The sequence below is a fragment of the Pseudophryne corroboree genome, unplaced genomic scaffold, assembly GCF_028390025.1.
Source record: "Pseudophryne corroboree isolate aPseCor3 unplaced genomic scaffold, aPseCor3.hap2 scaffold_1141, whole genome shotgun sequence".
Taxonomy (NCBI): domain Eukaryota; kingdom Metazoa; phylum Chordata; class Amphibia; order Anura; family Myobatrachidae; genus Pseudophryne; species Pseudophryne corroboree.
Window position 1 is genome coordinate 24,727 of NW_026967766.1, and position 27,678 is coordinate 52,404.

General features: G+C 40.1%; 1 non-coding gene across 1 annotated transcript; it reads right to left on the bottom strand.

Moving 5' to 3' along the window:
* Positions 1-16,894: 16,894 nt before the first annotated feature.
* TRNAN-AUU (transfer RNA asparagine (anticodon AUU)) lies at positions 16,895-16,968 on the bottom strand. Its single transcript has one exon. It is a non-coding gene; the product is annotated as a tRNA-Asn (tRNA).
* Positions 16,969-27,678: the final 10,710 nt, after the last annotated feature.

A 27,678-nucleotide genomic window follows, 5' to 3' on the forward strand; every position in this document is an offset into this window, starting at 1 on the left:
CAAGTACCCTACACCTTAACAGGGGGTTTGAAATTTTGACTTGTCTACTTAAAGATCACCAAAATCTGATAACAAGGTCAATTAGGTCCCTAGGTGGGATTAAACCACCAACCTTTTGGTTAAAAGCCGTACATACTAACTGATTGCGCCACAGAGACACTTTGCAAATTTCCATACTGACAAAGGCTAATAAGCATTCATCTAAAACGTTTCCTAGCAAAACTTTAAAAAGTCAATAATCTGGAGAGTTTTTGTAAGATGTTTCTTCCATCAACCAACGAAGAAACACATTGGTACTTTCCCATGATGAGTGAGTTCTTCAGGATCTCTTGAACTTACATGTGCAGCAGAGTACTGCAATGGAAGCATGCTGGGCCCATAACCCAGAGGTAGGCAGATTGAAACTATCCTCTGCTATATGCATTTTTTTTTTGTTAATTAAAGTAATCCAAAACTGGGATTGATATTTTGTCTCTTTTATTTTTACTTAAAGTACAATAACTTTTACCATTTTAATTTGTTTTAATAGTATATTGACAGTATTGTTTTCTTTCAAAAATCCACTTAATTTTCTTTACCCTATTATTAAAATGGTAATTGACAAAAACAAACTACATTGTCACCAGAAGAGCAATACAAAATGTACAAGTGATATATTAAAATCATCTTTCCAGCTTGAATTTCAATGATGCATTGGGTCAACAATTTTGTGAGAAACATCTTCACCCTTAAATAAAGATTTTCTTAATTCCTTACCTGTGTGCTAATTAGATATCACCTTGTTTTCACATTAAACAGACTTCCACATGAGAAAGCAGCAAGGATGCAGTGGCGTTAATGTTTCCTGGTGTCAACTTGTATTATTTCAGTAGACATTGAAATGAGGATGCATCTTGCTGCCTTTCCAATGAAGCAAGTTTAATTTAGTAATAGGTGAAAAACCATCCTTACAAAGGTGTTAATCAGAGACTTGGCTTTGTGGACACTTTTCAGAGAACAAATTTGTTAGCATAAAAATAAAGCCAGAAAATGAAGAGCTGTTTAATCACTCGATTGGATTTTTCTGCCAGCATATTTTTTTTCTCTGCAACCCACTGCTAAATTGTGCTTCCTAGCTGTTTTTTATAAAATCACTGAATCAAATCTAACTCTGATTACATCAGAGAAGGCCATGTACCCTACACCATAAGAGGAGGTTTGAAATTTTGACTTGTCTACTTAAATATCACCAAAATCTGATCACAAGGTTAATTACGTCCCTGGGTGGGATTGAACCACCAACCTTTTGGTTAATAGCCGAACACACTAACCGATTGCGCCACAGAGACACTTTGCAAACAGTACATACTGACAAAGGCTAATAAGCATACATCTAGAACGTTTCCTAGAAAAACATTAAAAAATCAATAATCTGGAGAGTTTTTGTAAGATGTTTCTTCCATCAACCAATGAATAAACACATTGGTACTTTCCCATGATGAGTGAGTGCTTCAGGATCTCTTGCACTTACATGTGCAGCAGAGTACTGCAATGGAAGCATGCTGGACCCATAACCCAGAGGTAGGCAGATTGAAACTATCCTTTGTTATATGCATTTTTTTTTGTTAATTTAAGTAATCAAAACTGGGATTGATATTTTTGCTCTTTTATTTTTACTTAAAGTACAATAACTTTTACCATTTTAATTTGTTTTAATAGTATATTGACAGTATAGTTTTCTTTCAAAAATCCGCTTAATTTTCTTTACCCTATTATTAAAATGGTAATTGACAAAAAAAACTACATTGTCACCAGAAGAGCAATACAAAATGTACAAGTGATATATTAAAATCATCTTTCCAGCTTGAATTTCAAAGATGCATTGGGGCAACAATTTTGTGAGAAACATCTTCACCCTTAAATAAAGATTTTCGGAATTTCTTACCTGTGTGCTAATTAGATATCACCTTGTTTTCACATTAAACAGACTTCCACATGAGAAAGCAGCAAGGATGCAGTGGCGTTAATGTTTCCTGGTGTCAACTTGTATTATTTCAGTAGACATTGAAATGAGGATGCATCTTGCTGCCTTTCCAATGAAGCAAGTTTAATTTAGTAATAGGTGAAAAACCATCCCTACAAAGGTGTTAATCAGAGACTTGGCTTTGTGGACACTTTTCAGAGAACAAATTTGTTAGCATAAAAATAAAGCCAGAAAATGAAGAGCTGTTTAATCACGCAATTTGATTTTTTTGCCAGCATATTTCTTTTTCTCTGCAACCCACTGCTAAATTGTGCTTCCTAGATGTTTTTATAAAATCACTGAATCAAATCTAACTCTGATTACATCAGAGAAGGCCAGGTACCCTACACCATAACAGGGGGTATGAAATTTGACTTGTCTACTTAAATATCACCAAAATCTGATAACAAGGTCAATTGGTGGGATTGAACCACCAACCTTTTGGTTAATAGCCGTACATACTAACTGATTGCGCCACAGAGACACTTTGCAAAAGTTCATACTGACAAAGGCTAATAAGCATTCATCTAAAACGTTTCCTAGAAAAACTTTAAAATGTCAATTATCTGGAGAGTTTTTGTAAGATGTTTCTTCCATCAACCAACGAAGAAACACATTGGTACTTTCCCATGATGAGTGAGTGCTTCAGGATCTCTTGCACTTACATGTGCAGCAGAGTACTGCAATGGAAGCATGCTGGGCCCATAACCCAGAGGTAGGCAGATTGAAACTATCCTCTGCTATATGCATTTTTTTTTGTTAATTAAAGTAATCCAAAACTCGGATTGATATTTTGTCTCTTTTATTTTTACTTAAAGTACAATAACTTTTACCATTTTAATTTGTTTTAATAGTATATTGACAGTATTGTTTTCTTTCAAAAATCCACTTCATTTTCTTTACCCTATTATTAAAATGGTAATTGACAAAAACAAACTACATTGTCACCAGAAGAGCAATACAAAATGTACAAGTGATATATTAAAATCATCTTTCCAGCTTGAATTTCAATGATGCATTGGGTCAACAATTTTGTGAGAAACATCTTCACCCTTAAATAAAGATTTTCTTAATTCCTTACCTGTGTGCTAATTAGATATCACCTTGTTTTCACATTAAACAGACTTCCACATGAGAAAGCAGCAAGGATGCAGTGGCGTTAATGTTTCCTGGTGTCAACTTGTATTATTTCAGTAGACATTGAAATGAGGATGCATCTTGCTGCCTTTCCAATGAAGCAAGTTTAATTTAGTAATAGGTGAAAAACCATCCTTACAAAGGTGTTAATCAGAGACTTGGCTTTGTGGACACTTTTCAGAGAACAAATTTGTTAGCATAAAAATAAAGCCAGAAAATGAAGAGCTGTTTAATCACTCGATTGGATTTTTCTGCCAGCAAATTTTTTTTCTCTGCAACCCACTGCTAAATTGTGCTTCCTAGCTGTTTTTTATAAAATCACTGAATCAAATCTAACTCTGATTACATCAGAGAAGGCCATGTACCCTACACCATAAGAGGAGGTTTGAAATTTTGACTTGTCTACTTAAATATCACCAAAATCTGATCACAAGGTTAATTACATCCCTGGGTGGGATTGAACCACCAACCTTTTGGTTAATAGCCGAACACACTAACCGATTGCGCCACCGAGACACTTTGCAAACAGTACATACTGACAAAGGCTAATAAGCATACATCTAGAACGTTTCCTAGAAAAATATTAAAAAATCAATAATCTGGAGAGTTTTTGTAAGATGTTTCTTCCATCAACCAATGAATAAACACATTGGTACTTTCCCATGATGAGGGAGTGCTTCAGGATCTCTTGCACTTACATGTGCAGCAGAGTACTGCAATGGAAGCATGCTGGACCCATAACCCAGAGGTAGGCAGATTGAAACTATCCTTTGCTATATGCATTTTTTTTTGTTAATTTAAGTAATCAAAACTGGGATTGATATTTTTGCTCTTTTATTTTTACTTAAAGTACAATAACTTTTACCATTTTAATTTGTTTTAATAGTATATTGACAGTATAGTTTTCTTTCAAAAATCCACTTAATTTTCTTTACCCTATTATTAAAATGGTAATTGACAAAAAAAACTACATTGTCACCAGAAGAGCAATACAAAATGTACAAGTGATATATTAAAATCATCTTTCCAGCTTGAATTTCAATGATGCATTGGGGCAACAATTTTGTGAGAAACATCTTCACCCTTAAATAAAGATTTTCGTAATTTCTTACCTGTGTGCTAATTAGATATCACCTTGTTTTCACATTAAACAGACTTCCACATGAGAAAGCAGCAAGGATGCAGTGGCGTTAATGTTTCCTGGTGTCAACCTGTATTATTTCAGTAGACATTGAAATGAGGATGCATCTTGCTGCCTTTCCAATGAAGCAAGTTTAATTTAGTAATAGGTGAAAAACCATCCCTACAAAGGTGTTAATCAGAGACTTGGCTTTGTGGACACTTTTCAGAGAACAAATTTGTTAGCATAAAAATAAAGCCAGAAAATGAAGAGCTGTTTAATCACGCAATTTGATTTTTTTGCCAGCATATTTCTTTTTCTCTGCAACCCACTGCTAAATTGTGCTTCCTAGATGTTTTTATAAAATCACTGAATCAAATCTAACTCTGATTACATCAGAGAAGGCCAGGTACCCTACACCATAACAGGGGGTATGAAATTTGACTTGTCTACTTAAAGATCACCAAAATCTGATAACAAGGTCAATTAGGTCCCTGGGTGGGATTGAACCAACAACCTTTTGGTTAATAGCCGTACATACTAACTGATTGCGCCACAGAGACACTTTGCAAAAGTTCATACTGACAAAGGCTAATAAGCATTCATCTAAAACGTTTCCTAGAAAAACTTTAAAAAGTCAATAATCTGGAGAGTTTTTGTAAGATGTTTCTTCCATCAACCAACGAAGAAACACATTGGTACTTTCCCATGATGAGTGAGTGCTTCAGGATCTCTTGCACTTACATGTGCAGCAGAGTACTGCAATGGAAGCATGCTGGGCCCATAACCCAGAGGTAGGCAGATTGAAACTATCCTCTGCTATATGCATTTTTTTGTTTGTTAATTAAAGTAATCCAAAACTGGGATTGATATTTTGTCTCTTTTATTTTTACTTAAAGTACAATAACTTTTACCATTTTAATTTGTTTTAATAGTATATTGACAGTATTGTTTTCTTTCAAAAATCCACTTCATTTTCTTTACCCTATTATTAAAATGGTAATTGACAAAAACAAACTACATTGTCACCAGAAGAGCAATACAAAATGTACAAGTGATATATTAAAATCATCTTTCCAGCTATAATTTCAATGATGCATTGGGGCAACGATTTTGTGAGAAACATCTTCACCCTTAAATAAAGATTTTCTTAATTCCTTACCTGTGTGCTAATTAGATATCACCTTGTTTTCACATTAAACAGACTTCCACATGAGAAAGCAGCAAGGATGCAGTGGCGTTAATGTTTCCTGGTGTCAACCTGTATTATTTCAGTAGACATTGAAATGAGGATGCATCTTGCTGCCTTTCCAATGAAGCAAGTTTAATTTAGTAATAGGTGAAAAACCATCCTTACAAAGGTGTTAATCAGAGACTTGGCTTTGTGGACACTTTTCAGAGAACAAATTTGTTAGCATAAAAATAAAGCCAGAAAATAAAAAACTGTTTAATCACTCAATTGGATTTTTCTGCCAGCATATTTTTTTTCTCTGCAACCCACTGCTAAATTGTGCTTCCAAGCTGTTTTTATAAAATCACTGAATCAAATCTAACTCTGATTACATCAGAGAAGGCCAAGTACCCTACACCATAACAGGGGGTTTGAAATTTTGACTTGTCTACTTAAAGATCACCAAAATCTGATAACAAGGTCAATTAGGTCCCTGGGTGGGATTGAACCACCAACCTTTTGGTTAATAGCCGTACATACTAACTGATTGCGCCACAGAGACACTTTGCAAAAGTCCATACTGACAAAGGCTAATAAGCATTCATCTAAAACGTTTCCTAGCAAAACTTTAAAAAGTCAATAATCTGGAGAGTTTTTGTAAGATGTTTCTTCCATCAACCAACGAAGAAACACATTGGTACTTTCCCATGATGAGTGAGTGCTTCAGGATCTCTTGCACTTACATGTGCAGCAGAGTACTGCAATGGAAGCATGCTGGACCCATAACCCAGAGGTAGGCAGATTGAAACTATCCTCTGCTGTATGCTTTTTTTTTTTGTTAATTAAAGTAATCCAAAACTGGGATTGATATTTTGTCTCTTTTATTTTTACTTAAAGTACAATAACTTTTACCATTTTAATTTGTTTTAATAGTATATTGACAGTATTGTTTTCTTTCAAAAATCCACTTCATTTTCTTTACCCTATTATTAAAATGGTAATTGACAAAAAAAACTACATTGTCACCAGAAGAGCAATACAAAATGTACAAGTGATATATTAAAATCATCTTTCCAGCTTGAATTTCAATGATGCATTGGGGCAACAATTTTGTGAGAAACATCTTCACCCTTAAATAAAGATTTTCGTAATTTCTTACCTGTGTGCTAATTAGATATCACCTTGTTTTCACATTAAACAGACTTCCACATGAGAAAGCAGCAAGGATGCAGTGGCGTTAATGTTTCCTGGTGTCAACCTGTATTATTTCAGTAGACATTGAAATGAGGATGCATCTTGCTGCCTTTCCAATGAAGCAAGTTTAATTTAGTAATAGGTGAAAAACCATCCTTACAAAGGTGTTAATCAGAGACTTGGCTTTGTGGACACTTTTCAGAGAACAAATTTGTTAGCATAAAAATAAAGCCAGAAAATGAAGAGCTGTTTAATCACGCAATTTGATTTTTTTGCCAGCATATTTCTTTTTCTCTGCAACCCACTGCTAAATTGTGCTTCCTAGATGTTTTTATAAAATCACTGAATCAAATCTAACTCTGATTACATCAGAGAAGGCCAGGTACCCTACACCATAACAGGGGGTATGAAATTTGACTTGTCTACTTAAAGATCACCAAAATCTGATAACAAGGTCAATTAGGTCCCTGGGTGGGATTGAACCACCAACCTTTTGGTTAATAGCCGTACATACTAACTGATTGCGCCACAGAGACACTTTGCAAAAGTTCATACTGACAAAGGCTAATAAGCATTCATCTAAAACGTTTCCTAGAAAAACTTTAAAAAGTCAATAATCAGGAGAGTTTTTGTAAGATGTTTCTTCCATCAACCAACGAAGAAACACATTGGTACTTTCCCATGATGAGTGAGTGCTTCAGGATCTCTTGCACTTACATGTGCAGCAGAGTACTGCAATGGAAGCATGCTGGGCCCATAACCCAGAGGTAGGCAGATTGAAACTATCCTCTGCTATATGCATTTTTTTGTTTGTTAATTAAAGTAATCCAAAACTGGGATTGATATTTTGTCTCTTTTATTTTTACTTAAAGTACAATAACTTTTACCATTTTAATTTGTTTTAATAGTATATTGACAGTATTGTTTTCTTTCAAAAATCCACTTCATTTTCTTTACCCTATTATTAAAATGGTAATTGACAAAAAAACTACATTGTCACCAGAAGAGCAATACAAAATGTACAAGTGATATATTAAAATCATCTTTCCAGCTTGAATTTCAATGATGCATTGGGGCAACAATTTTGTGAGAAACATCTTCACCCTTAAATAAAGATTTTCGTAATTCCTTACCTGTGTGCTAATTAGATATCACCTTGTTTTCACATTAAACAGACTTCCATGTGAGAAAGCAGCAAAGATGCAGTGGCGTTAATGTTTCCTGGTGTCAACCTGTATTATTTCAGTAGACATTGAAATGAGGATGCATCTTGCTGCCTTTCCAATGAAGCAAGTTTAATTTAGTAATAGGTGAAAAACCATCCTTACAAAGGTGTTAATCAGAGACTTGGCTTTGTGGACACTTTTCAGAGAACAAATTTGTTAGCATAAAAATAAAGCCAGAAAATAAAAAACTGTTTAATCACTCAATTGGATTTTTCTGCCAGCATATTTTTTTTCTCTGCAACCCACTGCTAAATTGTGCTTCCTAGCTGTTTTTATAAAATCACTGAATAAAATCTAACTCTGATTACATCAGAGAAGGCCAAGTACCCTACACCATAACAGGGGGTTTGAAATTTTGACTAGTCTACTTAAAGATCACCAAAATCTGATAACAAGGTCAATTAGGTCCCTGGGTGGGATTGAACCACCAACCTTTTGGTTAATAGCCGTACATACTAACTGATTGCGCCACAGAGACACTTTGCAAAAGTCCATACTGACAAAGGCTAATAAGCATTCATCTAAAACGTTTCCTAGCAAAACTTTAAAAAGTCAATAATCTGGAGAGTTTTTGTAAGATGTTTCTTCCATCAACCAACGAAGAAACACATTGGTACTTTCCCATGATGAGTGAGTGCTTCAGGATCTCTTGCACTTACATGTGCAGCAGAGTACTGCAATGGAAGCATGCTGGACCCATAACCCAGAGGTAGGCAGATTGAAACTATCCTCTGCTGTATGCTTTTTTTTTTGTTAATTAAAGTAATCCAAAACTGGGATTGATATTTTGGCTCTTTTATTTTTACTTAAAGTACAATAACTTTTACCATTTTAATTTGTTTTAATAGTATATTGACAGTATTGTTTTCTTTCAAAAATCCACTTAATTTTATTTACCCTATTATTAAAATGGTAATTGACAAAAACAAACTACATTGTCACCAGAAGAGCAATACAAAATGTACAAGTGATATATTAAAATCATCTTTCCAGCTTGAATTTCAATGATGCATTGGGGCAACGATTTTGTGAGAAACATCTTCACCCTTAAATAAAGATTTTCTTAATTCCTTACCTGTGTGCTAATTAGATAATTAGATATCACCTTGTTTTCACATTAAACAGACTTCCACATGAGAAAGCAGCAAGGATGCAGTGGCGTTAATGTTTCCTGGTGTCAACCTGAATTATTTCAGTAGACATTGAAATGAGGATGCATCTTGCTGACAGCCAACATCCCGAAGGCGAGTATTGGAGGGAGGGTTAGGACCGGGGGAGGGGGTGTTAGGGAAGGCACTAGGGGGGGGGGGGTTAGTCCTAGCTGCCACCCCCTGAGGGTTAGCCCTATCCGCCACCCCCCCAGAGGGTTAGGATTAGGTATCATATGACTGCTGGAATCCCGAGCGCCGGATGCCATACCCAACCCCCTTTACTTTTTCAGGCATTTCTATCTCTCCTCTCTCTATGGTGTTCCGATTGCCCACTTTCCCTTGTGCTTTTCTCTCTCTCTCTCTCTCCTTTGTTTAGAGCATCAGTTTCTGTAGTCCACTTTATCCTTATTTTTTCCAGTGTTTCACTATCTCTCTGATGTAATGAGGATGTATGGTCTAGAGGGATCAGTAATGCATTGTACTGTATAGAGGCGTCAGGGATGTAGCGTAGGGTATAGAGGCGTCAGGGATGTAGCGTAGGTTATAGAGGCATCAGGAATGTAGCGTAGGGAATAGAGGCATCAGGGATGTAGCGTAGGGTATAGAGGCGTCAGGGATGTAGCATAGGGAATAGAGGCGTCAGGGATGTAGCGTAGGGAATAGAGGCGTCAGGGATTTAGCTTAGGAAATATAGGCATCAGGGATGTACTAGCAGGTATATAGAGGTCAGTGTACTGTATAGAGGGTAGAGATGAGCGGGTTCGGTTCCTCGGAATCCGAACCCGCCCGAACTTCAGGTTTTTTTACACGGGGCCGAGCGACTCGGATCTTCCCGCCTTGCTCGGTTAACCCGAGCGCGCCCGAACGTCATCATCCCGCTGTCGGATTCTCGCGAGGCTCGTATTCTATCGCGAGACTCGGATTCTATATAAGGAGCCGCGCGTCGCCGCCATTTTCACACGTGCATTGAGATTGATAGGGAGAGGACGTGGCTGGCGTCCTCTCCGTTTAGACTAGAGTACTAGAGAGAGACACAAATTTTGGGGAGCATATTATTAGGAGGAGTACTACTTGCTGCTGATAGTGTGACCAGTGACCACCAGTTTAATTAATCCGTTCTCTGCCTGAAAAAAAACGATACACAGTGTGACACAGTCACATACCATATCTGTGCTCAGCCCAGTGTGCTGCATTATATGTAATACTGTATATCATTATCTGACTGTGCTGAGTGCTCACTGCTCACACAGCTTAATTGTGGGGGAGACTGGGGAGCAGTTATAGCAGGAGTACATATTTTAAGTACAGTGCACACTTTTGCTGCCAGAGTGCCACTGCCAGTGTGACTGACCAGTGACCACTGACCACCAGTATTGTGATTGTCTGCTGACCACCAGTATATTGTGATTGTCTGCCTGAAAAAGTTAAACACTCGTCGTGTGGTGTTTTTATAAACGCATTCTGCAGACAGTGTCCAGCAGGTCCGTCATTACATAATATATACCTGTCCGGCTGCAGTACTAGTGTGATATATATATATATTTTAATTTTATCTCACTATCATCCAGTCTATATTAGCAGCAGACACAGTACGGTAGTCCACGGCTGTAGCTACCTCTGTGTCGGCAGTCGCTCGTCCATCCATAATTGTATACCACCTACCCGTGGTTTTTTTTTTCTATCTTCTTGATACTAGTAGCTTACTTTAGGAGTCTGCAGTGCTGAGTCTGACAGACAGTGTCCAGCAGGTCCGTCATTACATAATATATACCTGTCCGGCTGCAGTACTAGTGTGATATATAATATATATATATTTTAATTTTATCTCATTATCATCCAGTCTATATTAGCAGCAGACACAGTACGGTAGTCCACGGCTGTAGCTACCTCTGTGTCGGCAGTCGCTCGTCCATCCATAATTGTATACCACCTACCCGTGTTTTTTCTTTTCTTCTATCTTCTTGATACTAGTAGCTTACTTTAGGAGTCTGCAGTGCTGACAGACAGTGTCCAGCAGGTCCGTCATTACATAATATATACCTGTCCGGCGCCAGTACTAGTGTGATATATATATATATATTTTAATTTTATCTCATTATCATCCAGTCTATATTAGCAGCAGACACAGTACGGTAGTCCACGGCTGTAGTAGCTACCTCTGTGTCGGCAGTCGCTCGTCCATCCATAATTGTATACCACCTACCCGTGTTTTTTTTTTTTTCTATCTTCTTGATACTAGTAGCTTACTTTAGGAGTCTGCAGTGCTGACAGACAGTGTCCAGCAGGTCCGTCATTACATAATATATACCTGTCCGGCTGCAGTACTAGTGTGATATATATATATATTTTAATTTTATCTCATTATCATCCAGTCTATATTAGCAGCAGACACAGTACGGTAGTCCACGGCTGTAGCTACCTCTGTGTCGGCAGTCGCTCGTCCATCCATAATTGTATACCACCTACCCGTGGTTTTTTTTTTTCTATCTTCTTGATACTAGTAGCTTACTTTAGGAGTCTGCAGTGCTGACAGACAGTGTCCAGCAGGTCCGTCATTACATAATATATACCTGTCCGGCTGCAGTACTAGTGTGATATATATATATATATTTTAATTTTATCTCATTATCATCCAGTCTATATTAGCAGCAGACACAGTACGGTAGTCCACGGCTGTAGTTACCTCTGTGTCGGCAGTCGCTCGTCCATCCATAATTGTATACCACCTACCCGTGGTTTTTTTTTTTCTATCTTCTTGATACTAGTAGCTTACTTTAGGAGTCTGCAGTGCTGACAGACAGTGTCCAGAAGGTCCGTCATTACATAATATATACCTGTCCGGCTGCAGTACTAGTGTGATATATATATATATATTTTAATTTTATCTCATTATCATCCAGTCTATATTAGCAGCAGACACAGTACGGTAGTCCACGGCTGTAGCTACCTCTGTGTCGGCAGTCGCTCGTCATCCATAAGTATACTAGTATCCATCCATCTCCATTGTTTACCTGAGGTGCCTTTTAGTTGTGCCTATTAAAATATGGAGAACAAAAATGTTGAGGTTCCAAAAATAGGGAAAGATCAAGATCGACTTCCACCTCGTGCTGAAGCTGCTGCCACTAGTCATGGCCGAGACGATGAAATGCCAGCAACGTTGTCTGCCAAGGCCGATGCCCAATGTCATAGTACAGAGCATGTAAAATCCAAAACACCAAATATCAGTAAAAAAAGGACTCAAAAATCTAAAATAAAATTGTCGGAGGAGAAGCGTAAACTTGCCAATATGCCATTTACCACACGGAGTGGCAAGGAACGGCTGAGGCCCTGGCCTATGTTCATGGCTAGTGGTTCAGCTTCACATGAGGATGGAAGCACTCAGCCTCTCGCTAGAAAAATGAAAAGACTCAAGCTGGCAAAAGCACAGCAAAGAACTGTGCGTTCTTTGAAATCCCAAATCCACAAGGAGAGTCCAATTGTGTCGGTTGCGATGCCTGACCTTCCCAACACTGGACGTGAAGAGCATGCGCCTTCCACCATTTGCACGCCCCCTGCAAGTGCTGGAAGGAGCACCCGCAGTCCAGTTCCTGATAGTCAGATTTGTTTGTTTTTGGATTTTTGGATCAGGTTTGTTTTTGGATTTCAAGTCCTGCCTTCTGGTTTGGCCACGGCACCTCGGATATTCACCAAGGTCATGGCCGTGATGACGACCCTTCACCATCAGAGAATCAGGATCCTGCCAAATCTGGACGACTTGCTGATCCTGGTGAACTCCCAAGAGGTTCTCCACAGTTATCTGGAACTGGCGGTCCAATTCCTAAAAGTCCACGGGTGGCTCATCAACTGAAAAAAGTCCTCGCTGGTCCCTGCTCGGAACATTGTGCACCTAGGGGCACTGCTGGACACACACAGCCAACAATTGTTTCTGTCTCCAGAGAAAGTCCTGAAAATTCAGGACAGTATCGTCCTCTCTCGCCCAAGAGTGTTGATACACACAGCGATGCAAGTACTAGACCTCATGGTGTCGGCTTTCGATATGGTAGAGTACGCTCAATTTCATTACCGCCCTCTGCAGAGGTTAATCCTCTCCAAGTGGGACGGCCTGCCTCATCGGATGATGTCTCAAATGATCTCCTTGACTCCGGAGGTTCGTCTGACACTGAGCTGGTGGCTACAGGACCAACAGTTGAGCAGGGGCCATCCCTTCTGGATCTCCAACTGTGTCCTCCTGACAATGGATGCCAGTCTTTTGGGCTGGGCCATGGTGTTGGAGCAACACTTTCTCCAGGGTCGGTGGACCAGGGAGGAATCTCTCCTCCTGATATACATTCTGGAATTGCAGGCAGTGTTCAATTAATTGACACTGGCCCTGCCTCTAGTACAAAACAGGCCTGTTCAAGTACAATCTGACAACGCCACCATGGTAGTGTACACAAATCATCAAGGCGGCACTCGAAACTGCATGGCAAAGCTGGAAGTATCAAAAATCCTCCGTTGGGTAGAAAGTCATCTGACAGCAATATCGGCAGTGTTCATTCCCGGAGTCCTCAACTAGGAAGCGGATTTCCTCAGTCGTCAGGACGTTCACGCTGGAGAGTGGAGAGGCCGCAGCAGAAATGTCTGCACTGGTGTCAGTAGGTGACTGAGGCAGGGATGACTTGGAGATAGTGGGTGACTGAAGCATGTATGAGTGGGAGATAGTGGGTGACTGAGGCCGGGGTGACTGGGAGATAGTGGGTGACAGGGAGATAGTGGGTTACTGAGGGAGGGGTGATAGGAAGGGGTTGGGTAAGTATGGGAAGAAAGTGGGTGACAGGTATAATAAATGACTAAGGCAGGGGTGATAGGGAGATAGTGGATGACTGTGGCAGGGGTGACAGGGACAGTAAGAGACTGAGGCATGGGTGACAGGGATAGTGGCTGACTGAGGCAGGGGTGACTGGGAGATAGTGGGTGACTGAGGCAGGGTTGACAGGGATAGTGGGTGACTGAAGCAGGGGTGATAGGGTGACAGTGGGTGACTAAAGCAGGGGTGACTGGTATAGTGGGTGACTGAGGCAGGGATCGCAGATATAGTGGTTGACTGAGGCAGCGGTGACTGGGAGATAGTGGGTAACTGAGGCAGGGGTGACAGGGAAAGTGTGTGACTCAGGCAGGGGTGATAGGGAGATAGTGGGCTGCATATCTCTGCCTCACTGCAGCAGCACATTCCTGCTTCAATGACAGCAGCACATCCCTACCTCACTTATAGCAGCACATCCCTGCCTCGCTGACAGCAGCACATCCCTGCCTCGCTGACAGCAGCACATCCCTGCCTCGCTGACAGCAGCACATCCCTGCTTCACTGACAGCAGCACATCCCTGCTTCGCTGACAGCAGCACATCCCTGCTTCGCTGACAGCAGCACATCCCTGCCTCGCTGACAGCAGCACATCCCTGTCTCGCTGACAGCAGCACAGCACTGCTTCGCTGACAGCAGCACATCACTGCTTCACTACCAGCAGCACATCCCTGCCTCACTGGCAGCAGCACATCCCTGCCTTACTGACAGCTGTATATAGGGCCTAATTCAGACCTGATCCCTGCTGTGCATATTCACACAACAGGAGATCAGGTCTGAAGTGCGTGTGTGCTGGTGCCGCAGTGCACCGGCACATGCCAGAGATGCGATCAGCATCTCTGCCCAGTGAGCGCCTCTGCCTGATTAATCTGGAGAGTTTTTGTAAGATGTTTCTTCCATCAACCAACGAAGAAACACATTGGTACTTTCCCATGATGAGTGAGTGCTTCAGGATCTCTTGCACTTACATGTGCAGCAGAGTACTGCAATGGAAGCATGCTGGGCCCATAACCCAGAGGTAGGCAGATTGAAACTATCCTCTGCTATATGCATTTTTTTTTTGTTAATTTAAGTAATCAAAAACTGGGATTGATATTTTGTCTCTTTTATTTTTACTTAAAGTACAATAACTTTTACCATTTTAATTTGTTTTAATAGTATATTGACAGTATTGTTTTCTTTCAAAAATCCACTTCATTTTCTTTACCCTATTATTAAAATGGTAATTGACAAAAACAAACTACATTGTCACCAGAAGAGCAATACAAAATGTACAAGTGATATATTAAAATCATCTTTCCAGCTTGAATTTCAATGATGCATTGGGTCAACAATTTTGTGAGAAACATCTTCACCCTTAAATAAAGATTTTCTTAATTCCTTACCTGTGTGCTAATTAGATATCACCTTGTTTTCACATTAAACAGACTTCCACATGAGAAAGCAGCAAGGATGCAGTGGCGTTAATGTTTCCTGGTGTCAACCTGTATTATTTCAGTAGACATTGAAATGAGGATACATCTTGCTGCCTTTCCAATGAAGCAAGTTTAATTTAGTAATAGGTGAAAAACCATCCCTACAAAGGTGTTAATCAGAGACTTGGCTTTGTGGACACTTTTCAGAGAACAAATTTGTTAGCATAAAAATAAAGCCAGAAAATAAAGAGCTGTTTAATCACTCAATTGGATTTTTCTGCCAGCATATTTTTTTTCTCTGCAACCCACTGCTAAATTGTGCTTCCTAGCTGTTTTTATAAAATCACTGAATCAAATCTAACTCTGATTACATCAGAGAAGGCCAGGTACCCTACACCAAAACAGGGGGTTTGAAATTTTGACTTGTCTACTTAAAGATCACCAAAATCTGATAACAAGGTCAATTAGGTCCCTGGGTGGGATTGAACCACCAACCTTTTGGTTAATAGCTGTACATACTAACTGATTGCGCCACAGAGACACTTTGCAAAAGTCCATACTGACAAAGGCTAATAAGCATTCATCTAAAACGTTTCCTAGAAAAACTTTAAAAAGTCAATAATCTGGAGAGTTTTTGTAAGATGTTTCTTCCATCAACCAACGAAGAAACACATTGGTACTTTCCCATGATGAGTGAGTGCTTCAGGATCTCTTGAACTTACATGTGCAGCAGAGTACTGCAATGGAAGCATGCTGGGCCCATAACCCAGAGGTAGGCAGATTGAAACTATCCTCTGCTATATGCATTTTTTTTTTTGTTAATTAAAGTAATCCAAAACTGGGATTGATATTTTGTCTCTTTTATTTTTACTTAAAGTACAATAACTTTTACCATTTTAATTTGTTTTAATAGTATATTGACAGTATTGTTTTCTTTCAAAAATCCACTTCATTTTCTTTACCCTATTATTAAAATGGTAATTGACAAAAACAAACTACATTGTCACCAGAAGAGCAATACAAAATGTACAAGTGATATATTAAAATCATCTTTCCAGCTTGAATTTCAATGTTGCATTGGGTCAACAATTTTGTGAGAAACATCTTCACCCTTAAATAAAGATTTTCTTAATTCCTTACCTGTGTGCTAATTAGATATCACCTTGTTTTCACATTAAACAGACTTCCACATGAGAAAGCAGCAAGGATGCAGTGGCGTTAATGTTTCCTGGTGTCAACTTGTATTATTTCAGTAGACATTGAAATGAGGATGCATCTTGCTGCCTTTCCAATGAAGCAAGTTTAATTTAGTAATAGGTGAAAAACCATCCTTACAAAGGTGTTAATCAGAGACTTGGCTTTGTGGACACTTTTCAGAGAACAAATTTGTTAGCATAAAAATAAAGCCAGAAAATGAAGAGCTGTTTAATCACTCGATTGGATTTTTCTGCCAGCATATTTTTTTTCTCTGCAACCCACTGCTAAATTGTGCTTCCTAGCTGTTTTTTATAAAATCACTGAATCAAATCTAACTCTGATTACATCAGAGAAGGCCATGTACCCTACACCATAAGATGAGGTATGAAATTTTGACTTGTCTACTTAAATATCACCAAAATCTGATCACAAGGTTAATTATGTCCCTGGGTGGGATTGAACCACCAACCTTTTGGTTAATAGCCAAACACACTAACCGATTGCACCACAGAGACACTTTGCAAAAGTCCATACTGACAAAGGCTAATAAGCATTCATCTAAAACGTTTCCTAGAAAAACTTTAAAAAGTCAATAATCTGGAGAGTTTTTGTAAGATGTTTCTTCCATCAACCAACGAAGAAACACATTGGTACTTTCCCATGATGAGTGAGTGCTTCAGGATCTCTTGCACTTACATGTGCAGCAGAGTACTGCAATGGAAGCATGCTGGGCCCATAACCCAGAGGTAGGCAGATTGAAACTATCCTCTGCTATATGCATTTTTTTGTTTGTTAATTAAAGTAATCCAAAACTGGGATTGATATTTTGGCTCTTTTATTTTTACTTAAAGTACAATAACTTTTACCATTTTAATTTGTTTTAATAGTATATTGACAGTATAGTTTTCTATCAAAAATCCACTTAATTTTCTTTACCCTGTTATTAAAATGGTAATTGACAAAAAAACTACATTGTCACCAGAAGAGCAATACAAAATGTACAAGTGATATATTAAAATCATCTTTCCAGCTTGAATTTCAATGATGCATTGGGGCAACAATTTTGTGAGAAACATCTTCACCCTTAAATAAAGATTTTCGTAATTCCTTACCTGTGTGCTAATTAGATACCACCTTGTTTTCACATTAAACAGACTTCCACATGAGAAAGCAGCAAGGATGCAGTGGCGTTAATGTTTCCTGGTGTCAACCTGTATTATTTCAGTAGACATTGAAATGAGGATACATCTTGCTGCCTTTCCAATGAAGCAAGTTTAATTTAGTAATAGGTGAAAAACCATCCCTACAAAGGTGTTAATCAGAGACTTGGCTTTGTGGACACTTTTCAGAGAACAAATTTGTTAGCATAAAAATAAAGCCAGAAAATAAAGAGCTCTTTAATCACTCGATTGGATTTTTCTGCCAGCATATTTTTTTTCTCTGCAACCCACTGCTAAATTGTGCTTCCTAGCTGTTTTTTATAAAATCACTGAATCAAATCTAACTCTGATTACATCAGAGAAGGCCAGGTACCCTACACAATAAGAGGGGGTTTGAAATTTTGACTTGTCTACTTAAATATCACCAAAATCTGATCACAAGGTCAATTACGTCCCTGGGTGGGATTGAACCACCAACCTTTTGGTTAATAGCCGAACACACTAACCGATTGCGCCACCGAGACACTTTGTAAACAGTACATACTGACAAAGGCTAATAAGCATACATCTAGAACGTTTCCTAGAAAAATATTAAAAAATCAATAATCTGGAGAGTTTTTGTAAGATGTTTCTTCCATCAACCAATGAATAAACACATTGGTACTTTCCCATGATGAGTGAGTGCTTCAGGATCTCTTGCACTTACATGTGCAGCAGAGTACTGCAATGGAAGCATGCTGGACCCATAACCCAGAGGTAGGCAGATTGAAACTATCCTTTGCTATATGCATTTTTTTTGTTAATTTAAGTAATCAAAACTGGGATTGATATTTTTGCTCTTTTATTTTTACTTAAAGTACAATAACTTTTACCATTTTAATTTGTTTTAATAGTATATTGACAGTATAGTTTTCTTTCAAAAATCCACTTAATTTTCTTTACCCGATTATTAAAATGGTAATTGACAAAAAAAACTACATTGTCACCAGAAGAGCAATACAAAATGTACAAGTGATATATTAAAATCATCTTTCCAGCTTGAATTTCAATGATGCATTGGGGCAACGATTTTGTGAGAAACATCTTCACCCTTAAATAAAGATTTTCTTAATTCCTTACCTGTGTGCTAATTAGATATCACCTTGTTTTCATATTAAACAGACTTTTACATGAGAAAGCAGCAAGGATGCAGTGGCGTTAATGTTTCCTGGTGTCAACCTGTATTATTTCAGTAGACATTGAAATGAGGATGCATCTTGCTGCCTTTCCAATGAAGCAAGTTTAATTTAGTAATAGGTGAAAAACCATCCTTACAAAGGTGTTAATCAGAGACTTGGCTTTGTGGACACTTTTCAGAGAACAAATTTGTTAGCATAAAAATAAAGCCAGAAAATAAAAAACTGTTTAATCACTCAATTGGATTTTTCTGCCAGCATATTTTTTTTCTCTGCAACCCACTGCTAAATTGTGCTTCCTAGCTGTTTTTATAAAATCACTGAATAAAATCTAACTCTGATTACATCAGAGAAGGCCAAGTACCCTACACCATAACAGGGGGTTTGAAATTTTGACTAGTCTACTTAAAGATCACCAAAATCTGATAACAAGGTCAATTAGGTCCCTGGGTGGGATTGAACCACCAACCTTTTGGTTAATAGCCGTACATACTAACTGATTGCGCCACAGAGACACTTTGCAAAAGTCCATACTGACAAAGGCTAATAAGCATTCATCTAAAACGTTTCCTAGCAAAACTTTAAAAAGTCAATAATCTGGAGAGTTTTTGTAAGATGTTTCTTCCATCAACCAACGAAGAAACACATTGGTACTTTCCCATGATGAGTGAGTGCTTCAGGATCTCTTGCACTTACATGTGCAGCAGAGTACTGCAATGGAAGCATGCTGGACCCATAACCCAGAGGTAGGCAGATTGAAACTATCCTCTGCTGTATGCTTTTTTTTTTGTTAATTAAAGTAATCCAAAACTGGGATTGATATTTTGGCTCTTTTATTTTTACTTAAAGTACAATAACTTTTACCATTTTAATTTGTTTTAATAGTATATTGACAGTATTGTTTTCTTTCAAAAATCCACTTAATTTTATTTACCCTATTATTAAAATGGTAATTGACAAAAACAAACTACATTGTCACCAGAAGAGCAATACAAAATGTACAAGTGATATATTAAAATCATCTTTCCAGCTTGAATTTCAATGATGCATTGGGGCAACGATTTTGTGAGAAACATCTTCACCCTTAAATAAAGATTTTCTTAATTCCTTACCTGTGTGCTAATTAGATAATTAGATATCACCTTGTTTTCACATTAAACAGACTTCCACATGAGAAAGCAGCAAGGATGCAGTGGCGTTAATGTTTCCTGGTGTCAACCTGAATTATTTCAGTAGACATTGAAATGAGGATGCATCTTGCTGACAGCCAACATCCCGAAGGCGAGTATTGGAGGGAGGGTTAGGACCGGGGGAGGGGGTGTTAGGGAAGGCACTAGGGGGGGGGGGGTTAGTCCTAGCTGCCACCCCCTGAGGGTTAGCCCTATCCGCCACCCCCCCAGAGGGTTAGGATTAGGTATCATATGACTGCTGGAATCCCGAGCGCCGGATGCCATACCCAACCCCCTTTACTTTTTCAGGCATTTCTATCTCTCCTCTCTCTATGGTGTTCCGATTGCCCACTTTCCCTTGTGCTTTTCTCTCTCTCTCTCTCTCCTTTGTTTAGAGCATCAGTTTCTGTAGTCCACTTTATCCTTATTTTTTCCAGTGTTTCACTATCTCTCTGATGTAATGAGGATGTATGGTCTAGAGGGATCAGTAATGCATTGTACTGTATAGAGGCGTCAGGGATGTAGCGTAGGGTATAGAGGCGTCAGGGATGTAGCGTAGGTTATAGAGGCATCAGGAATGTAGCGTAGGGAATAGAGGCATCAGGGATGTAGCGTAGGGTATAGAGGCGTCAGGGATGTAGCATAGGGAATAGAGGCGTCAGGGATGTAGCGTAGGGAATAGAGGCGTCAGGGATTTAGCTTAGGAAATATAGGCATCAGGGATGTACTAGCAGGTATATAGAGGTCAGTGTACTGTATAGAGGGTAGAGATGAGCGGGTTCGGTTCCTCGGAATCCGAACCCGCCCGAACTTCAGGTTTTTTTACACGGGGCCGAGCGACTCGGATCTTCCCGCCTTGCTCGGTTAACCCGAGCGCGCCCGAACGTCATCATCCCGCTGTCGGATTCTCGCGAGGCTCGTATTCTATCGCGAGACTCGGATTCTATATAAGGAGCCGCGCGTCGCCGCCATTTTCACACGTGCATTGAGATTGATAGGGAGAGGACGTGGCTGGCGTCCTCTCCGTTTAGACTAGAGTACTAGAGAGAGACACAAATTTTGGGGAGCATATTATTAGGAGGAGTACTACTTGCTGCTGATAGTGTGACCAGTGACCACCAGTTTAATTAATCCGTTCTCTGCCTGAAAAAAAACGATACACAGTGTGACACAGTCACATACCATATCTGTGCTCAGCCCAGTGTGCTGCATTATATGTAATACTGTATATCATTATCTGACTGTGCTGAGTGCTCACTGCTCACACAGCTTAATTGTGGGGGAGACTGGGGAGCAGTTATAGCAGGAGTACATATTTTAAGTACAGTGCACACTTTTGCTGCCAGAGTGCCACTGCCAGTGTGACTGACCAGTGACCACTGACCACCAGTATTGTGATTGTCTGCTGACCACCAGTATATTGTGATTGTCTGCCTGAAAAAGTTAAACACTCGTCGTGTGGTGTTTTTATAAACGCATTCTGCAGACAGTGTCCAGCAGGTCCGTCATTACATAATATATACCTGTCCGGCTGCAGTACTAGTGTGATATATATATATATTTTAATTTTATCTCACTATCATCCAGTCTATATTAGCAGCAGACACAGTACGGTAGTCCACGGCTGTAGCTACCTCTGTGTCGGCAGTCGCTCGTCCATCCATAATTGTATACCACCTACCCGTGGTTTTTTTTTTCTATCTTCTTGATACTAGTAGCTTACTTTAGGAGTCTGCAGTGCTGAGTCTGACAGACAGTGTCCAGCAGGTCCGTCATTACATAATATATACCTGTCCGGCTGCAGTACTAGTGTGATATATAATATATATATATTTTAATTTTATCTCATTATCATCCAGTCTATATTAGCAGCAGACACAGTACGGTAGTCCACGGCTGTAGCTACCTCTGTGTCGGCAGTCGCTCGTCCATCCATAATTGTATACCACCTACCCGTGTTTTTTCTTTTCTTCTATCTTCTTGATACTAGTAGCTTACTTTAGGAGTCTGCAGTGCTGACAGACAGTGTCCAGCAGGTCCGTCATTACATAATATATACCTGTCCGGCGCCAGTACTAGTGTGATATATATATATATATTTTAATTTTATCTCATTATCATCCAGTCTATATTAGCAGCAGACACAGTACGGTAGTCCACGGCTGTAGTAGCTACCTCTGTGTCGGCAGTCGCTCGTCCATCCATAATTGTATACCACCTACCCGTGTTTTTTTTTTTTTCTATCTTCTTGATACTAGTAGCTTACTTTAGGAGTCTGCAGTGCTGACAGACAGTGTCCAGCAGGTCCGTCATTACATAATATATACCTGTCCGGCTGCAGTACTAGTGTGATATATATATATATTTTAATTTTATCTCATTATCATCCAGTCTATATTAGCAGCAGACACAGTACGGTAGTCCACGGCTGTAGCTACCTCTGTGTCGGCAGTCGCTCGTCCATCCATAATTGTATACCACCTACCCGTGGTTTTTTTTTTTCTATCTTCTTGATACTAGTAGCTTACTTTAGGAGTCTGCAGTGCTGACAGACAGTGTCCAGCAGGTCCGTCATTACATAATATATACCTGTCCGGCTGCAGTACTAGTGTGATATATATATATATATTTTAATTTTATCTCATTATCATCCAGTCTATATTAGCAGCAGACACAGTACGGTAGTCCACGGCTGTAGTTACCTCTGTGTCGGCAGTCGCTCGTCCATCCATAATTGTATACCACCTACCCGTGGTTTTTTTTTTTCTATCTTCTTGATACTAGTAGCTTACTTTAGGAGTCTGCAGTGCTGACAGACAGTGTCCAGAAGGTCCGTCATTACATAATATATACCTGTCCGGCTGCAGTACTAGTGTGATATATATATATATATTTTAATTTTATCTCATTATCATCCAGTCTATATTAGCAGCAGACACAGTACGGTAGTCCACGGCTGTAGCTACCTCTGTGTCGGCAGTCGCTCGTCATCCATAAGTATACTAGTATCCATCCATCTCCATTGTTTACCTGAGGTGCCTTTTAGTTGTGCCTATTAAAATATGGAGAACAAAAATGTTGAGGTTCCAAAAATAGGGAAAGATCAAGATCGACTTCCACCTCGTGCTGAAGCTGCTGCCACTAGTCATGGCCGAGACGATGAAATGCCAGCAACGTTGTCTGCCAAGGCCGATGCCCAATGTCATAGTACAGAGCATGTAAAATCCAAAACACCAAATATCAGTAAAAAAAGGACTCAAAAATCTAAAATAAAATTGTCGGAGGAGAAGCGTAAACTTGCCAATATGCCATTTACCACACGGAGTGGCAAGGAACGGCTGAGGCCCTGGCCTATGTTCATGGCTAGTGGTTCAGCTTCACATGAGGATGGAAGCACTCAGCCTCTCGCTAGAAAAATGAAAAGACTCAAGCTGGCAAAAGCACAGCAAAGAACTGTGCGTTCTTTGAAATCCCAAATCCACAAGGAGAGTCCAATTGTGTCGGTTGCGATGCCTGACCTTCCCAACACTGGACGTGAAGAGCATGCGCCTTCCACCATTTGCACGCCCCCTGCAAGTGCTGGAAGGAGCACCCGCAGTCCAGTTCCTGATAGTCAGATTTGTTTGTTTTTGGATTTTTGGATCAGGTTTGTTTTTGGATTTCAAGTCCTGCCTTCTGGTTTGGCCACGGCACCTCGGATATTCACCAAGGTCATGGCCGTGATGACGACCCTTCACCATCAGAGAATCAGGATCCTGCCAAATCTGGACGACTTGCTGATCCTGGTGAACTCCCAAGAGGTTCTCCACAGTTATCTGGAACTGGCGGTCCAATTCCTAAAAGTCCACGGGTGGCTCATCAACTGAAAAAAGTCCTCGCTGGTCCCTGCTCGGAACATTGTGCACCTAGGGGCACTGCTGGACACACACAGCCAACAATTGTTTCTGTCTCCAGAGAAAGTCCTGAAAATTCAGGACAGTATCGTCCTCTCTCGCCCAAGAGTGTTGATACACACAGCGATGCAAGTACTAGACCTCATGGTGTCGGCTTTCGATATGGTAGAGTACGCTCAATTTCATTACCGCCCTCTGCAGAGGTTAATCCTCTCCAAGTGGGACGGCCTGCCTCATCGGATGATGTCTCAAATGATCTCCTTGACTCCGGAGGTTCGTCTGACACTGAGCTGGTGGCTACAGGACCAACAGTTGAGCAGGGGCCATCCCTTCTGGATCTCCAACTGTGTCCTCCTGACAATGGATGCCAGTCTTTTGGGCTGGGCCATGGTGTTGGAGCAACACTTTCTCCAGGGTCGGTGGACCAGGGAGGAATCTCTCCTCCTGATATACATTCTGGAATTGCAGGCAGTGTTCAATTAATTGACACTGGCCCTGCCTCTAGTACAAAACAGGCCTGTTCAAGTACAATCTGACAACGCCACCATGGTAGTGTACACAAATCATCAAGGCGGCACTCGAAACTGCATGGCAAAGCTGGAAGTATCAAAAATCCTCCGTTGGGTAGAAAGTCATCTGACAGCAATATCGGCAGTGTTCATTCCCGGAGTCCTCAACTAGGAAGCGGATTTCCTCAGTCGTCAGGACGTTCACGCTGGAGAGTGGAGAGGCCGCAGCAGAAATGTCTGCACTGGTGTCAGTAGGTGACTGAGGCAGGGATGACTTGGAGATAGTGGGTGACTGAAGCATGTATGAGTGGGAGATAGTGGGTGACTGAGGCCGGGGTGACTGGGAGATAGTGGGTGACAGGGAGATAGTGGGTTACTGAGGGAGGGGTGATAGGAAGGGGTTGGGTAAGTATGGGAAGAAAGTGGGTGACAGGTATAATAAATGACTAAGGCAGGGGTGATAGGGAGATAGTGGATGACTGTGGCAGGGGTGACAGGGACAGTAAGAGACTGAGGCATGGGTGACAGGGATAGTGGCTGACTGAGGCAGGGGTGACTGGGAGATAGTGGGTGACTGAGGCAGGGTTGACAGGGATAGTGGGTGACTGAAGCAGGGGTGATAGGGTGACAGTGGGTGACTAAAGCAGGGGTGACTGGTATAGTGGGTGACTGAGGCAGGGATCGCAGATATAGTGGTTGACTGAGGCAGCGGTGACTGGGAGATAGTGGGTAACTGAGGCAGGGGTGACAGGGAAAGTGTGTGACTCAGGCAGGGGTGATAGGGAGATAGTGGGCTGCATATCTCTGCCTCACTGCAGCAGCACATTCCTGCTTCAATGACAGCAGCACATCCCTACCTCACTTATAGCAGCACATCCCTGCCTCGCTGACAGCAGCACATCCCTGCCTCGCTGACAGCAGCACATCCCTGCCTCGCTGACAGCAGCACATCCCTGCTTCACTGACAGCAGCACATCCCTGCTTCGCTGACAGCAGCACATCCCTGCTTCGCTGACAGCAGCACATCCCTGCCTCGCTGACAGCAGCACATCCCTGTCTCGCTGACAGCAGCACAGCACTGCTTCGCTGACAGCAGCACATCACTGCTTCACTACCAGCAGCACATCCCTGCCTCACTGGCAGCAGCACATCCCTGCCTTACTGACAGCTGTATATAGGGCCTAATTCAGACCTGATCCCTGCTGTGCATATTCACACAACAGGAGATCAGGTCTGAAGTGCGTGTGTGCTGGTGCCGCAGTGCACCGGCACATGCCAGAGATGCGATCAGCATCTCTGCCCAGTGAGCGCCTCTGCCTGATTAATCTGGAGAGTTTTTGTAAGATGTTTCTTCCATCAACCAACGAAGAAACACATTGGTACTTTCCCATGATGAGTGAGTGCTTCAGGATCTCTTGAACTTACATGTGCAGCAGAGTACTGCAATGGAAGCATGCTGGGCCCATAACCCAGAGGTAGGCAGATTGAAACTATCCTCTGCTATATGCATTTTTTTTTTGTTAATTAAAGTAATCAAAAACTGGGATTGATATTTTGTCTCTTTTATTTTTACTTAAAGTACAATAACTTTTACCATTTTAATTTGTTTTAATAGTATATTGACAGTATTGTTTTCTTTCAAAAATCCACTTAATTTTCTTTACCCTATTATTAAAATGGTAATTGACAAAAACAAACTACATTGTCACCAGAAGAGCAATACAAAATGTACAAGTGATATATTAAAATCATCTTTCCAGCTTGAATTTCAATGATGCATTGGGTCAACAATTTTGTGAGAAACATCTTCACCCTTAAATAAAGATTTTCTTAATTCCTTACCTGTGTGCTAATTAGATATCACCTTGTTTTCACATTAAACAGACTTCCACATGAGAAAGCAGCAAGGATGCAGTGGCGTTAATGTTTCCTGGTGTCAACTTGTATTATTTCAGTAGACATTGAAATGAGGATGCATCTTGCTGCCTTTCCAATGAAGCAAGTTTAATTTAGTAATAGGTGAAAAACCATCCTTACAAAGGTGTTAATCAGAGACTTGGCTTTGTGGACACTTTTCAGAGAACAAATTTGTTAGCATAAAAATAAAGCCAGAAAATGAAGAGCTGTTTAATCACTCGATTGGATTTTTCTGCCAGCATATTTTTTTTCTCTGCAACCCACTGCTAAATTGTGCTTCCTAGCTGTTTTTTATAAAATCACTGAATCAAATCTAACTCTGATTACATCAGAGAAGGCCATGTACCCTACACCATAAGAGGAGGTTTGAAATTTTGACTTGTCTACTTAAATATCACCAAAATCTGATCACAAGGTTAATTACGTCCCTGGGTGGGATTGAACCACCAACCTTTTGGTTAATAGCCGAACACACTAACCGATTGCGCCACAGAGACACTTTGCAAACAGTACATACTGACAAAGGCTAATAAGCATACATCTAGAACGTTTCCTAGAAAAACATTAAAAAATCAATAATCTGGAGAGTTTTTGTAAGATGTTTCTTCCATCAACCAATGAATAAACACATTGGTACTTTCCCATGATGAGTGAGTGCTTCAGGATCTCTTGCACTTACATGTGCAGCAGAGTACTGCAATGGAAGCATGCTGGACCCATAACCCAGAGGTAGGCAGATTGAAACTATCCTTTGTTATATGCATTTTTTTTTGTTAATTTAAGTAATCAAAACTGGGATTGATATTTTTGCTCTTTTATTTTTACTTAAAGTACAATAACTTTTACCATTTTAATTTGTTTTAATAGTATATTGACAGTATAGTTTTCTTTCAAAAATCCGCTTAATTTTCTTTACCCTATTATTAAAATGGTAATTGACAAAAAAAACTACATTGTCACCAGAAGAGCAATACAAAATGTACAAGTGATATATTAAAATCATCTTTCCAGCTTGAATTTCAAAGATGCATTGGGGCAACAATTTTGTGAGAAACATCTTCACCCTTAAATAAAGATTTTCGGAATTTCTTACCTGTGTGCTAATTAGATATCACCTTGTTTTCACATTAAACAGACTTCCACATGAGAAAGCAGCAAGGATGCAGTGGCGTTAATGTTTCCTGGTGTCAACTTGTATTATTTCAGTAGACATTGAAATGAGGATGCATCTTGCTGCCTTTCCAATGAAGCAAGTTTAATTTAGTAATAGGTGAAAAACCATCCCTACAAAGGTGTTAATCAGAGACTTGGCTTTGTGGACACTTTTCAGAGAACAAATTTGTTAGCATAAAAATAAAGCCAGAAAATGAAGAGCTGTTTAATCACGCAATTTGATTTTTTT